The sequence below is a fragment of the Telopea speciosissima genome, chromosome 3, assembly GCF_018873765.1.
Source record: "Telopea speciosissima isolate NSW1024214 ecotype Mountain lineage chromosome 3, Tspe_v1, whole genome shotgun sequence".
NCBI lineage: Eukaryota > Viridiplantae > Streptophyta > Magnoliopsida > Proteales > Proteaceae > Telopea > Telopea speciosissima.
In genome coordinates, this window is record NC_057918.1 from 22057645 (window position 1) to 22073760 (window position 16116).

Here is a 16116-nt window from a genome sequence, read left to right on the forward strand (position 1 = left end):
ATTCCTAGTTTTGTCACACATCCATCTTAACATCCTCATCTCTGCAACACGTAGTTTCGTTATATGGCACTTCTTAACTACCCAACACTCCGCCCTATACAGCATAGCAAGTCAGACAACAGTCCTGTAGAACTTTCCTTTACACCTTAAAGGATTGTGTCGATCACACAATATTCCAGTCACCCCTTTCCATTTCATTCATCCCACTTTAATTCTTTGTGAGACATTATCGTCTATGTCACCTTCTTTGTGTATGATAGACCCCAGATATCTGGAATAGTCACTTGGCAGTTTCTCTCACTCTCTCTCCAATTTTCACCATGTCATCATCCATCATAGTGTGACTAGAGTTACACATCAGATACTCCGTCTTTGATCTACTAATCTCAAAGCCTCTTGTTTTCAAGGTCGATCTACACAACTTTAATTTAGCATTAATCTCTATTTTTGTCTCATCCACCAAAACAATATCATCAGCGAAGAGCATACACCACATTACCTCGTCTTGGATGTTATTGGTTAACTCATCTATGATAAGCGTAAACAAATAAGGGCTTAGGACTGACCCTTGATGTAACCCAACTATAATTGGGAATTCCTTGCCTTGGCCTTCCACAAATCTCACACTGGTCACCACATCCTCCTACATGTTATTTATTGGGAAAATAAAATAGGTTGATAATCTTTTTAGGGTGCGTCTGTTTGTAACCAAGCAGGTTACAAACAGACTTTGTAACCAAACTTTTTTTTATTCTCCATAAAATAATATCAGTGTAGTAGATAGTCTAATTGTGTAATTTTGCAATGAGAGAAAAATAAAGACAGAGATGGGGAGAAATGCTCCGTGGAGTTGCAGAGGGATAGGGGCTGGGAGGGGAGGGAGGATGGGGGTGGAAACGTCACCGAAGCTGCTATTTCAATCAAAGAGGCAGAGGTCCAAGGCTCTTATTGCTGGGGTGCGAGAAGGCTTTCCGACCAGGGGTGCTAAATTGTTTTAGCCCTCGAATCCCTCAACACCGTTGAAATTCAAATAAGAGCTTGTCATTGGATCCATTTCTTAGGAATCTGAATCTCAAAATTAAATTTTGATTTACATGATAGGATATGGACGTGAAATCAACTATACCTAAACGTTTAGTGAGTTGCGAACACCAATTTGAAGGTGTTGAGTAAATCCCCATATTTGGGTTCTCAAAGTCTATCGATCCCAAATGCTAGAACAAGAGCTTTGGAGCCAGGATTGAACAAATCATGGAACTCAATCTCTAAATTCTCAACCAAATTCAGCCGAATCATGTGCTCTTCTAGGCTTTGATCAAAATGGGGAAGCTACTCTAGCTTTGCCATATCTTTATCCTCTCCACCGTTGAGAGTGTGCTCCACTCCTCTAGTTTGTCCGATGCCTTAGGCAGTTCAAATGTAAAAAATAATTTATGAATTGGGGAAACAAGTTGGGTTTAACTTCAATGGTATCGAGGAAAAGGGATTAGAGTTGATCCAAGCCATTGAGGGCAATCAGAAAAGGGCTGTGAAAAAAGGCTAGAACAACTCCTTTCGAAGGTGTAGCTCACAAAAAGGCTTCAATGGTCTCAACAACGAGAAGAAGAGATTGATTTTCTACCAAGTGGGACGACCAAGAAAGGCAAGAAATTTTGGGAGGCATTTGAAGGTATTATCAAGCAAAATCCAGAAGGGAGAGGAGACGACGAGCCAGAGATGGGAGTGGAAGAGCAGAGAGAGGAGATAAAGAGAAAGGGGAGGCTGAAATTACAAAAATATCCTCAAATTTAAAAGAGAATATGGGATATACTTAAGGATAAAAAGGAAATAAAATATGGTTACTGTAATCAGTTGTAACCACATTGGTTACAAATAGATTAACTCATCTTTTTAACTGTAGTAATTTTATTTGATAAAATCTTCCACCATAATTAAAGAGGTATCAAAATCCCTTTTAAATTCTACCTCTTCCCACTTTGAAAGCAAGATGGATTACATGCCCTCCTAAAAGTCAGTTAACCTTTTGGGAATGGTGTGTGGTTTGTGTGATTACACTTTCATTAAAAAAAAAAAATAGAAAAGATGGATTTCATGCCAAGTAACTTCACCAACAAGACTCACATCCAATTTAGGAAACTAAGTGTAATCCTAATAGGGTTGGGGACTATAAAAGCACACCAGGGGAGGGGCAGCAGGCTTAGCCAATTTTTTTTTCTGGTGCTGCCCCCTCCCTTAGAAAAGATGGATTACATGCCAAGTAACTTCACCAACAAGACTACATCCAATTTAGGAAACTAAGAGTGCGTTTGGTAACGTTCAGAACAGTGTTTTGAACAGTTCTTTTGTTCAAAAAGAACGAAAAAACATGAAAAGTGTTTGGCTTTGCGGTTCATTTTTTTGTTCTTTTAAAACGAACCGGAGGTCTTGAGCACCAAAAGAACATTCTTTACAGACCGTCTCCGAGATGGTCTACAAAGAACATTCTTTACAGACCGTCTCCGAGACGGTCTACAAAGAACAAAGAACGAGACGCAAGGGACAAAAATCACAAAACCCGTGATTTTTTGGAGAGAAATCACGAAACTCACACCTCTCGCTCTGCTAGCACCAATCTGGGAGACGACGAAGGAGGGACTCGCTCTGCAACCTCTGCAACCCTAGGTGAGATCTCTCACTCTGTCTCGCTCTCTTTCCCTCTCTACCTCTCGCACTCTCTGCACCTCTCTCTCACTCTTTCCCTTTCTCTGTCTCTCTCTCTCCTTCTCATACTCTCTGTGTCATTTTTTTGGTTCTTTTCCTCTCTTTGTCTCTCTCTCTCTCCCTCTCATACTCTCCCTCTCACCGTCTCTGTGTGGAGATTATGGAAGACTGTTTGTTCGAGACTGGGCTTCAGGTAGGAACCTCATCTGGGTTTATGGGAGCCTCCTCTCAGGGTACTATATCCTTCATTGATGTCTCTCATCTCTCTCTCGCTATCTCTTTTTATCTGTCTCTCTCTGTCTTGCTCTCTTCCTCTCTCTTTGGAGTTGTTGTTAGGGCTTGTCCCTCAGTCTCTGCAATTCTCTCTCTCTCGCTCTCTATCTCTCTGTGTCTCTCTCTCTCTCTCTCTCCCGGATGCTCTGTTGTGTGAATTTTTGTTTTTGTCTTTGAATAGCCAAGATCTGACATAATCATTCCATTTACTCCCAATTTTTCTCATGAATTGGATCACCATCACTAAAATTCAAAGGAATCAGCCCAAAAGGTAAGGATTTTAACCATTCTCTTGACCAAAATTGATTTTTAGGTTTTTGGTTCTATCTCTCTCTCTCTCTGTTTTTCCCAATTTAACTCTTCATTTGAACTTCTATGAATTATGCTCTTCAGGGGATATTGGAGATAAACTCCCTTTCCACTTTTGCAGTTTTTTCTTGTTTGGTGATGTTGGTGGTGATTATTTCAATTGCTAATATCTTGCTGTAACTTTTCTTTGTTATCCCTGAGATTGCCTCGTTACCCAGTTGACCTTTTGTGATGAACTTCTTTGATTATCCTCTCTTGGGGATATTGGAGATAACCCATTTTGCAAATTCAGAGTGACTCGAAGTCAAATTCAGAGATTTATTGAAAACAGAACGTTGAAAAGCGCAATGTGTGATCCTGAGAGAGGGAGAGAGGGGGAGTGGCTTTGATCTTGCTTCTTCTGTCATCAGTTGAAATAATCACCAGGTGATGAATAGCAAATTCTGAATTTTTGTGATGTAATTCTTCATTTTAGTGTTAATCAAGCTGGGTTTTAATGTGAATCACAGGAAGCTCTTATAGTTGCTTTCAAGTACATGTACCTCATTCGTTATCTATCTTGTCCGATAGGCTAAATAGTCAGCGGATATGGTTTTTGTGTTTGAATTTGATTATTTCCTTGAACTTCACCATATGTAATATGTTAATATTCTCAAATGTGTTATTTAAATTTTGTCCTGTAAACCTTTACAAGTGCTCAGGCATGGGGCAAGTGATAGTTGATCGACCATATTGCTCTCATAGCTAGAAGAGAAAAAGAGAGAGAAAGATTAAATATGAATGCATCAACAAAAGAGGTACTGGAGATGCACCTGTTTTGAATTCAACATCATTCAATTAAAAGCAAGATGTAAGCAGTAAGAAACCACTTTTGGAGAAAGTTGCTGGGAATATATATGACACCAAGCGAGCAGAGAGGGAATCCTTGAGGTCTGTATTCTTCTGGGTTTTGGTATGGTGAGTGCATTCAAATAATGGGGATAGATCAGCAGAAATTTTCTTGTTTTGACTTCTCTGATTTGCTGCTTTATCTTTTTTTAAACTTCCAACTTTTCAATAATTCAGTATAAAGTGTAAGATTGTAAGATTTTAAAATCTCCTGAGCTGTAAAAGCACTAAAGTAACTCATCTTGTACTGTAATTTTGTATCTTTCTTCTCAACATTAAAGATCTTTTTGGCTTATACTTGAAGGGTCTTTAGCTCAAATTGGTAGAGCACTTGGAACATTAGCATGTTTTAAGGGGATGGTGGTTCGAATCCACCAAGGCCCTTTTTATTCAAATGTTCATAGCATAGTCAAATATGTCACTAATCCACACAAGAACCCAATTTTAATTGCATCTTTGAAATTTGACATAATCGCGGATGTGGATTTTTTCAATGGATAGAAGAAGGCATGACCTCATATTTTAGCCAACAGACTAATGTATCAATGGTTCGTCCCTCAGGCTCAACAGCTGTATCCGCTCCGTCTTCTTCGGAATTTCTGAAAGGTTATTGCAAGAGTGCAATTATATCATCGGAGAATCATGCCAAGATGTTCAAAGACATCCTTAAAGGTTTTACCAAGTTAGACTTGAAGAAAGAAGAAAATTAAATCATGAGAGGGGTTGTCAAAGTTGTAATTTAATAATTTTAATTAACTATAAGTTGACATATTTTAATTTATGTTAAGTTTAGTAAATTGTTCTGAGGTAAGAATGGCATTATTGTAATTAACATCAAAATTGTTCTGAACCGATTTTACCAAACACCATTTCTGTTATGAACAATGTTCTTGAGAACATTACCAAACGGTCATTTTCAGTCTCAGAACGCCGTTCCAGACGAAGAACGCAAAAGAACGTTCTTAGTCAAGAACGGGCGTTCTTTGTTCAGACCGTTACCAAACGCAGCCTAAGTGTAATCCTAATAGGGCTGGGGACTATAAAAGCACACACGGGGAGGGGCATCAGGCTTAGCCAAATTTTTTTTCCGGTGCTGCCCCCTCCCCTAGTTGATCCATCCTCTCTCTGAGGTGTGTGGTAGTGTTTAGGGTTTTGGGAAACCCTAGATTGTTGGTGATAGTTTATTTGATTGCTTGCTGAAGAACCAAGTCTTGATTGTCGTCAAATTCTCATCGTTGCATGTGCAAGGGTAAGAGTAACCTATAAGACCGAGATTATGACCCATGCATCGAAGAGTTGGAATCGTTATGCTCATGGTATGAGGTATCGGTATTGGATCTCCCAATACGGTCGATATTGCATGATTTTTTATGTAGAGGAGATATCAGATGAGTTCTTAAGCCGGTTGGACCAGCAAAAGTCCATCAGGACTAGTCGAAGGTATTAAGCAATATAGGGCGATTTATATATCAAATCGAAGATATCGTCGAGCTCTTTTGGAGTCAATGTGGCGGTGATGTATGCATTTTTTAGCCATTTTCGTGTGTTTTGAAGGCCAAACAGTCCGTCGAGGTTTTGAAAATTGAATCTTAGTATTCTTCTGTAAACAAGCCTCTATATAAGGGCTTTGAATTTTCCTTCATAACAAATTTTACATTCTAAATAGAAGAAGTTTTCCACTTTTCTCTACGTGTTGATTCAAGGTTCATTTGTGCTAAAACGATATATAGCCCACCTATCTTCTACTACGTCAGTTTTGAAGGAATGGTAAGGACAAGGGGTAATATAGTCAAAAGTCCATTTTTTAAGGAAAATCAAGGGTAAACTTGTCCGATATGGCCGATCCATGTCAATACTGTATCGATATCGTATTGGTTTTGAAGATGACCGATACCCGATCCGTTACCCTGACCGAGATTATGACCCATGCATCGAAGAGTTGGAATCGTTATGCTCATGGTATGAGGTATCGGTATTGGATCTCCCAATACGGTCGATATTGCATGATTTTTTATGTAGAGGAGATATCAGATGAGTTCTTAAGCCGGTTGGACCAGCAAAAGTCCATCAGGACTAGTCGGAGGTATTAAGCAATATAGGGCGATTTATATATCAAATCGAAGATCTCGTCGAGCTCTTTTGGAGTCAATGTGGCGGTGATGTATGCATTTTTTAGCCGTTTTCGTGTGTTTTGAAGGCCAAACAGTCCGTCGAGGTTTTGAAAATTGAATCTTAGTATTCTTCTGTAAACAAGCCTCTATATAAGGGCTTTGAATTTTCCTTCATAACAAATTTTACATTCTAAATAGAAGAAGTTTTCCACTTTTCTCTACGTGTTGATTCAAGGTTCATTTGTGCTAAAACGATATATAGTCCACCTATCTTCTACTACGTTAGTTTTGAAGGAATGGTAAGGACAAGGGGTAATATAGTCAAAAGTCCATTTTTTAAGGAAAATCAAGGGTAAACTTGTCCGATACGGCCGATCCATGTCAATACTGTATCGATATCGTATTGGTTTTGAAGATGACCGATACCCGATCCGTTACCCTGCACTAAAACCATGGTTATACTCATATAAGAAAATTCAATAGGTATTCCATATCTTCACACCATCCATGGGGGGTGGGGACCACAACCCATGGATGGTGGGAGATCAACTTTTGTGGTTGTCATTGGAGAGGATTCGAGCACAGATATGAATGGTAAACTTACCTATGGCTGTCTTTGGAATAGTTTAATTTACTTTTATTTGACACATAAATATCAATAGATGTGTTTGGTATGATTTATGACCCCTATTTCTCATTAAAATAAATCAATATAAGCATAAATTCATAAACAGTTCTCGAGCTGTATATGATTTATCACCATAAACTGTTAATATTTGTTTATGCGGGTACCATTAATGAACATGTGTAGAATTGTTACTTAAGTAGGGTTAAATTAGTAAAACTAACGAAAATTAGAACAAAACCTCTTTTTCTCTGTCTCTCTCTCTCCAACCCCCACACCCACCTCCTCTCCAACATATATTAGGGATGTCAAAACCTAGAGGGAACCGACAAAACCACGGTGAACCTACTGAACTGATATGAGCTTATTGGATCATGTTTCGGATTGGGGTTTTGTGAAACCAAAACCAAACCGGACCGTGTTAAAGCCAATAAGACATCGAACCAAACTTTAAAAACCGAATAACCCGGTAAGAAACCTATACTAGCTTGAAATTCATTAAAAATACACTTTTTTCTTAACACTATCAAATATATTTACAAGGCAACCTGAAACCAAACATATACACATCCGAAATCAAATCGAAATCGGTCCATCCTTGACCCTTATTGGATCATGTTTTGGACTTACTCATTCTCACATTGAAACCGAATCGAAACTAGTCTAAACCGACCAATTAACACCCCTAACATATATCATATATCGTATTATATAAATATATATATATATATATATATATAAAAGGAGGGCTTTTGTTATATATATAATACATAATATATTCTTGACTTAAACTTATTTTTCATTATATAATCTATTATGTCTAGCAGTAACTAAATGATTATTGTTTATACCCATAACCTATTATCATAATTCTTTACAAAAAAACAAAAAAAAAAAAGCCCTATTATCATAATTCTTTATTAAAATAAAAAAAAAACCCTATTATCATAATTGATTATTCATAAATAGATCATAAATATAAGGGAAAATTATTTGGATGCTCGCAATTGCCATTTTTTTCTTGAAATACCCACCTTTTCAAACAATTACTTGACACCCCTGAACCCTAATGGTGTTAGTCTACTATTAGTGGTTGAATGGAAAAGTCCATTTTTTTTCTTATCACCTATTCAATAGATAACAGTAGATTAAAATTACCTATTTACCCTTCTTCTTCTTAACCACCTCCTGCTAAAATCGATTCCTACTGCAACCACACCTCCGGCTGAGATCGATTAGGAAAAAATATTTTGGGCGAATCAAAGAAATAAGGGTAATTTTGGATCTTAACCCCAGAAAGAATTAAAAAGTCTTTTGGTTTTCGTGGCGAGCAGAAGAATCCTGTACGAAGTCCCACTCCCTCCACCTACCTTCAATTTGGAGAATTTGAAGGGGAAATTTCTTCTTTATTTGAATTCCATTCCCATAAATCCCTCATCTTGGGTCTCTATTCACTCCATTATCAATGTTCTACTGTAGACAAATCCATCTCTGATCCATTCATCCATGAATATGATTTTTATGCTTTGCAATTTAACTCAAAGGGCTTGGGAAGCTGAAGAAGTTATAAAGAAGGAGGGTGAAGGGAACATCTCTTAACCCCTTTTTTCAAAAAACCATTTTGTACATAGGAATACCAAGCCAATTTCTTTAAAAAAACCATTTTATGTTTATTGGTTACCAAACCATTTTTATGTTTTGATAAAAAATGGTTTTCATTAATGATTTATATTAAATTGGCAAAAATCAAAAAGAAAAATGATACCAAAGATAGCCTTAATGCCTTCTTGATTCTTGATACCTTGATCTCTGATAGTGTGATGGTTGAGGGTAAAAGGGTCACTTCATTACCCTCTGTCTTCTTGATTCTTGATACCTTGATCTTTGATTATTGCTCAAATTAATGTAATTCAGCTTCTCATAAACCCCGAAATCCTTCGATAAGTTTGCGGCAAGTTGGTTATTTGCAAGTTGAACTCTAACTAAACTTGTGCAGTTTTTGAAACCTTTTGGAATATGACCTATGAAATGGTTGTTACGACCACTGAATTTTTCAAGTGATCCACTCCTGCATAGCCCTTGTGGGAGATTACCTGAGAATTGGTTATCTGTCAATTGTAAGTTTACCAAATTCTTGAGATTTCCAATTTCTGGAGGGGAGTGATCCAGAGATTTGATTTTTCAGCAGTTTCAAATTGGTGAGCTTCCAAGGGTTTCCCAAAGTGGAAGGGAGGCTTCCGGTTAGACGATTGAATGAAATTTCTAAGTCGGTTAGACTCGTTAAATTTCCAATTTCTATAGGAATCATACTAGAAAATTGATTCTCAGAGGTGTAAAATGGTTAGGTTTCTCAAATTACCTAAAGAAACAGGGATTGAACCATTGAGATTGTTGAGAGGTAAGTATAGATCACTTAATGATTTCAAATTTCCTATTTCTCTGGGAATGGAATCTACAAGATTATTACTTTCAAGGCTTAAAGAATTGAGTTTTGTCAAATTTCCTAGTTCTTGAGGAATGGAACCTGAAAGTTGATTTTCATATAGGTATAGACAGTGCAGAATTATCAACTTACCTATAGATACAGGGATTGAACCATTGAGACTGTTTTGGTACAAAGAGAGCTGCCTTAGATTGCTCAAATTACCTATAGATGCAGGTATGGAACCATAGAGGTTGTTGGAGAACAAGGTCAGAATAATAAGATTTTTCAATCTTCCAATTCCGTAAGGTATCGATCCACTGAAATTATTCTGATCAAGATACAAGATTTTAAGATTGGTAAGTAAGCAGATTTCCAATGGAATTACTCCAGAGAGTTGATTTATGGACAGATCAAATACCTGAAAGGTTAGCAATGTTGGATTGAACAGAGCCAAGAAGTGTATTATTAGTGAGAACTAGACGTTTAAGAGCAGGAAACGAGGGAAAGGGTAAGTTCTTAACCATACCTTGCAAGCCCATACTTGGTAAGTTAATTTCAGTGATGCTTCCCCTTTAATTGCCCTTTAAGGATAGTTTAGGCATTATAAAAAATTTAGGACAAATTTCACGGACGGATCTTTATTGCCCCCAGTGTGTGCATGCGTGCACACATGGATCATGCTGCGCCGCACGATGCGCATTGGACCACCCCTAGCACTGGGGGCGATAATTTTCCTTCACGGACATCCTTTGTAAGTATTCAATATGTTATGGACTTACTAAACTTGGTCAAAATGGCTAATTTCCCCCTGGCAAAGCACAATTAATACCCAAAGGTGAAATATCTATTTTACCCCTTAGTTATTTAAATAAAAAACTGTCATTTCATCTTCTTCTCTCTCCGGCTCCGGCGACCATTACCAGCGGCAAGGAGAAAAAAATCTAAAACTGGGATGGATTTCCCTAAGCTAGGGAAAAACCAAGAGCCGATCCTCTTTATTTTTTTTTTTTTTCTATTTTTTCTCTCCATCACACAAAGCCTGTACATGCTCCATCACACAAAACCTGTACATGCTTCTCTCTCTACCCTCTTCATTCCCATTTCTTTCCTTCCTGATGACCTAGCCATGCCATATCAACCGAAAACCCATTTTCTTCCTTCCACCAACTGAAACCACCATTTCACCATCCAAAACCGTCATTTTCTCTCAGATTTCTAGGCCTATGAAGCTATACATGGCCAAGAAAAGCTTGAAGCATGTGGAATTGTAGAAATAGATGACTCCTCTTTCGATTCAGGTAAGCTCCTGGGCGCTTGGTGTTCTTCACTGATTTAGCATTTAATAGGGTTAGGGTTTTTGATTTTGCTAGAAGATGAGTGGTATGCTGAGAGGCCAATCGGGTCCCCTCATTTAATTTGTAGAGTAGGGTTTTTATGGGGTTGGATTTTTGGGAGCATGGTCGGGCGGGGGAGACTGGAGAGGGTGGTGGCGGGGTTGCAGGGGAGCAAGAGAAGGAGGGCTGGAGGGGGTGGTGGTGGTGGCGGAAGAAACAACAAGGAGAAGGAGAAGAAGGAAAGAAAAAAGGAATAAAAAAAATGTATTGTATAAAAACAAGGGCAAAATTGTCTTTTACAAAAAACTAATTTGCTAACATCGTTAAGGGATAGGGAGTTGACAGTGGTAAGAATAATTTTGCCATTATAAAAAAATTAACAGCATTTTAACTGTGAAAACCTAACCGAGTGGACTAAGTTGAAATAAAAACATAAAGTAAAGGTAGTTTGATATTTTTCCAAAGCTTGGTACATCCGTAACATATTGAATACTCACAGGGGTGTCCGTAAAATTTATCCTAAATATAAAATATGCCGAGCAGGCGAGGACAAACTGGACGATAACGACTAAACGAGAGCCATACAAAAAATATCTTAAGTATATTAGGGCTAAAAATATATATACAATTAGTATACCCACAGCCTTCATCATCCAGTCGACGTTCGTTCCTCGCCCGCTCGATCCGTGATGAATTTTTATCCTCTATGGCTGTCGGTGTTCTTTCTTTACAGGGATCTTTCAACGAACACATCGCAGGTCTCTCTCTCTCGCTCTCATGTCTGTATCTTTGGTTGCTGAGATATTCTTACGAGCTGAATCAATATTTTCTCTCTTTAGATTGTTCTGAGTCGATTCCTTTTGTTATGCAGCGCTCAGAAGGCTTGGAGTGAAGGGGATGGAGATAAGGAAGCCTGAACAGCTCCAGAATGTTACTGCACTTATTATCCCTGGAGGGTAGAGCACCACCATGGCCAAGCTCGCTGAATACCATAACCTGGTCTCTCTCTCTCTCTCTCTCTCTCTCTCTCTCTCACACTCTCACACACACATCACGCATGTGACACAACTTGATGAATTGACGAATAACGAAAAATGATCCAAGAGAAATTTCATGCGTCTATTTTGAGCGAATCATATAAAACAATGAGAAAGAGTAGTAGTTTCCTGACATGTCCTTGCTCTTTTTTAAATGTTGCTTCTCTGCTAAAACAATGAAACAACCAATCCTCTCATTGTAGTAGTTTCCTGCCCTGCGTGACTTCGTTAAAATGGGGAAGCCTGTGTGGGGGACTTGTGCGGGCCTTATCTTCTTGGCAAATAAACTGTTGGTGCGTATTCTTTTAGTTGTTTATTTTAGTTTTTCCCCACTAACACTGAAGGCTAATTAGAGCGGCATAAACTTCCAAGTGGGTCTCTAACAAGAGCTAAAATCTTCTCTTCAGGACAGAAAGCCGGAGGACAACAGCTCGTCGGGGGACTAGATTGCACCGTCAGCCGAAATTTCTTCGGCAATCAGGTAATACTTTTTTGAGTTCTAGTAATAAAAGCTTTCTCTTAGAACAGAGTTTGGAGCGAATTAATTGACAAAATGTTATACATGATTTTTTTTTATTAAATGGAAGTAAGGACTGAATTTCTTGCCAGGTTTTCTTATTTTCTCGTAGCAATATTCCTTTGAGCAATTTTTATTCATATATCAACCATAGAAAAACCAACTCATTTGAAATTTATTTCCCGGTGATGCAATTTCATTCGGCTCTCTCCACTAGCGATTAGTGCGTTATTCAAACTCGTATCTAAGAAAAATAAATTGCTTATATTTGCAGCTTCAAAGCTTTGAGACAGAGCTTTTAGTACCAGAGATTGCAGCAAAGGAGGGCGGTCCTAACACTTTTTGTGGTGTTTTTATCCGGGCTCCTGCAATCCTGGAAGTAGGACCAGAAGTTGAGGTCCTGGCTGATTACTTTGTTCCATCCAAAAACTCAAGGGACTCAAAATCTAATTCTGAAACTCAGGAGGTTTGGCACTCTCAGTTCCATTCACTTTCCTCACTGGTTTTAGCATGTTATATTTTTTGATGTCCAATGAAAAGCTGAAGTTGGTTTATTCTATTAATTATGATTTTACCATTGCTGCTCTGTTATTTATCATCGCAACTGAATATTCTTGGGATAATTTTGGGCTTCAATAACGTGTAACTGTTGTTATGATAATGCATTTACGAAGTACAATTCGGCTTGTTATATTATGATGATATATGAGGAGATGAACTTTTGCAGCGGTTTATATGAGTATCTATTTAATCCTTTGTCATGCTTTTGATTTATCTCATAAGGTGATGATGGAAAGGTTTAATTTGCATACTCTTATCAGTTTGGGTTATGCAACCCAATAAATGATCAATTTGAAGCCCACCACCGATATCTCCATCTACTAGATCTGCATTAATTGCTCTGATACCAAATAATGCAACCCCAGGTTCCAAAACCCTTTTTTTAGGTCACTGCAGGCTCACTAAATCAATGAAATTCTCAATTAGAAGGATTAGTGTTAATATCCTAATTTCTTGAACAATTTGGCACCTTAAGAGTGCATTAGGCAAGTGAAAGGATCAAATTGTAAAAGGAATTTGGAAAGAAGGGGTTTTGTGGTATTTAAATTGAAGTGGGGGATGAAATAGAATTAAAGTTCAAGAAGCAAAGTTTTCAAAGTGGGAAACAGCCTCTCCGCGAAGCTGGGGTAAGGCTGCATACATTTGAGCGAAGTTGTCGGGGCGTCGCCTGAGCATCCAGGCTCCCTTTACGAGACGGATTCCTTGGTTGCCCAGGCGCCTTGATATCTAGGGCTCCTACAACGCCTTGGATTGCCTAGATGCCATGACAACTATGTCAAGAAGAGAGGCCCTTTTCTAATATTAAAAATCAGGGCTTTAAGTGCAATTATGTAGAAATGCTGTCTTCAACCTCTCGGTAGATTACTCGTCATGGGGCATTTAACCTATAGATTCATTCTTTTGAAATATGATATTATCGACAGTTCATTGAAAGAAAGTGGAATGATAGACTTTCTGTTCTCTCTTTTGTTTAAAAATTAAATGGTTGGCAGGTGTATCTATAAACTGAATGACTTGTTTTACCTGTTTGGTCAAATTCGTAGGAAGAAATCTAATTCTCTGATGGGTCATAGTATCCGAATCAATAGAAAAAAACATGAACCCAAAGAAAAATGTAGCTAGATTTGTGGAGATATATGGATTTGTTTACATAATACATGAAGAGTAGTGAAAGATATTGACAAGAATAAAGGAATAATCTCTAATAAGACATATCATTCTTATTCATGAATGATTTGTAGAATAATTTCTGACCTGGATTTATAATTGGGTCTAGCACATGGATGAAGAGACTGACTTGAAGATGAGGACAGTGGTCATAAGTGAAGAAAGATTCTTTCTGCTTTCTCTTTTTGGGTAATATATTCCCTTTTTAGGCATCTTAGCAAATTGAAATGCACGTCTCTGGATTCACTTGTTGAATGATTCAAGTTTATGTTTTCAGGTATATATTAAACAAAGGAAATAGGAACTTAAGTAATTGTAATCCTAGACTAGGAGAGGATGATTGTACTATTCTTGTTTGTGTCCGTAACCATGCCTGCAAATAGTTTTCTTTTAGTGAACCGTTTGTGCCGTATTGTTGTGCATTTTTCTTTATATTACTAAACACGATAATAGCACTTGAAATAAATTGAAAATAATATGTTTCTTAGAACTAAATTCCTGAGGCTTTGTTTGGTTGCACTTTTGAGTTACAAAAAAATCCATAATACTAGTCTTGTGATTGCACCCTCTGTGTTTCCTAATCATTGGTAGTGAGGTTAGGCGTCTATAATTATTATTCAGAGGACATTTTGACTTGGATACCATCCAATATTTCAGTTACAATTTTATCTGTCTTTCAGGAAAAAACTGCATCAGAAGAGAGGGTGATTGTAGCTGTTAGGCAATGGAACTTACTTGGGACTGCTTTCCATCCTGAATTGACCGCAGACACTAGATGGTCTTATTTTGCACACTTCATTATTTTATTGGACTAATGAGTGGTAAGTGCTGCCTTAATATCTCACCTGAGTTCCAAACATTTTCTTGTCCAGGCATAGCTATTTCTTGAAGATGGCGGGTGAGGTTGCTGAGCAAAGTAGCACCTCTATCGTCAAAGAAGAATGTTCGAGTGACAATCAACAACAAAGGAGTGATCTCCCTATATTTCAATAGTAGTTGTAACTGATGGAGATGTCTATCCTGTTTTAGATTCCTAGTTGGTGTTATCTCTGAAAGTAATTTATTTGTATATACAACCAAAAAAATCTTAGAAAATTTATTTACCAAAAAAAATATACTCTTTCCGGTTGTTTAATTTGCTTTTAAGTGGATGGAATCAATATAAATACGCAAGTTGGCATTTTACATAATCTTGAAATAGAATTTGTTTTTCCTCCTAAGTACTTGAATTACCATCTGATTGGCAGTAGTATATGAATCTAGACTCTAGCTGATACTAAAATATGTAGTGGCTTAATGAATCTTTTTCTTTTACCCATTGTGAGCCTACTCTGTAATCATATGTTGGACAAGTGTCCTATTTATTTGAACAATTATCCAGATAGTCAAATATTTTATACCAGTTTGGATATCAATGCATATGTCCCATTTGCTCCAACATGATATGCTTCAACATCCCTTTAATCTGAAAGATGTAGATATATTTTTTTGGTGGGGGGGGGGGGGGGGGGGAGGGTTGAAAAATGTTTCTGTTGCACTTGTACTTGGAAAACTTTCTATCAGCTATATGTATTGATGATATGGTTGGCTGACTATTGGATATAAGATCCCAACTGCTAGGCCACCTGTTAAATTTAGTTGTTGGCCTATCTCAACTGTATGACTCATCATGGGTGGGTAGCACTGAAGCAGGAAGGGCAGGAGAGAGGGCTGAGATGATGTGTAATGGCCCGTTGGGTCCTGGAATGTATAGTTGATAAACACATCTTTCTTTCCAAACTTTCACTTTTTAACACTGTTGGAGTAAACCTCATGATAAGCATTGCTATAAACCTCATTGATGAACTTTATTATCTTGTTAATTGCCGTCCTCACATCCAAGCACCCATGTGTTAGAGATGATGTTTTCTCCAACCTTTTCTTTTGATCGATAATGGATGGATTAAAAAGCAAAATGCCAAAATCTTCATGGAGAGGGAGCAGGGTCAATGAAGATGCAAGCAGAGGCAAATGGGGTCGGTTTACAACAAGCAGAATGAGGCTACTGATTCAAGTCAGCTAGTCACCTCTTGCAGGTTGAATCCGTAGCTGACTTGGCCATGAGACATTTCCCTTTGCTGCTGGATATAAAGGATTATGGTTAAATTTCATGGCCACCCCTTGTAGGTT

General features: G+C 37.8%; 1 protein-coding gene and 1 pseudogene across 1 annotated transcript in view; both read left to right on the plus strand.

Annotated features, from left to right (window-relative positions):
• The first annotated feature begins 3645 nt into the window (after window positions 1–3645).
• The window catches only part of LOC122655928 (nifU-like protein 2, chloroplastic), a 31383-nt gene continuing 18912 nt past the window's right edge, over window positions 3646–16116 (plus strand). Inside the window, exon 1 of the mRNA XM_043850318.1 lies at window positions 3646–3661. The gene's annotated coding sequence lies outside the window, so the exon portion shown is untranslated. The remainder of the gene's footprint in view (window positions 3662–16116) is intronic.
• LOC122655929 lies at window positions 11368–15020 on the plus strand (annotated as a pseudogene).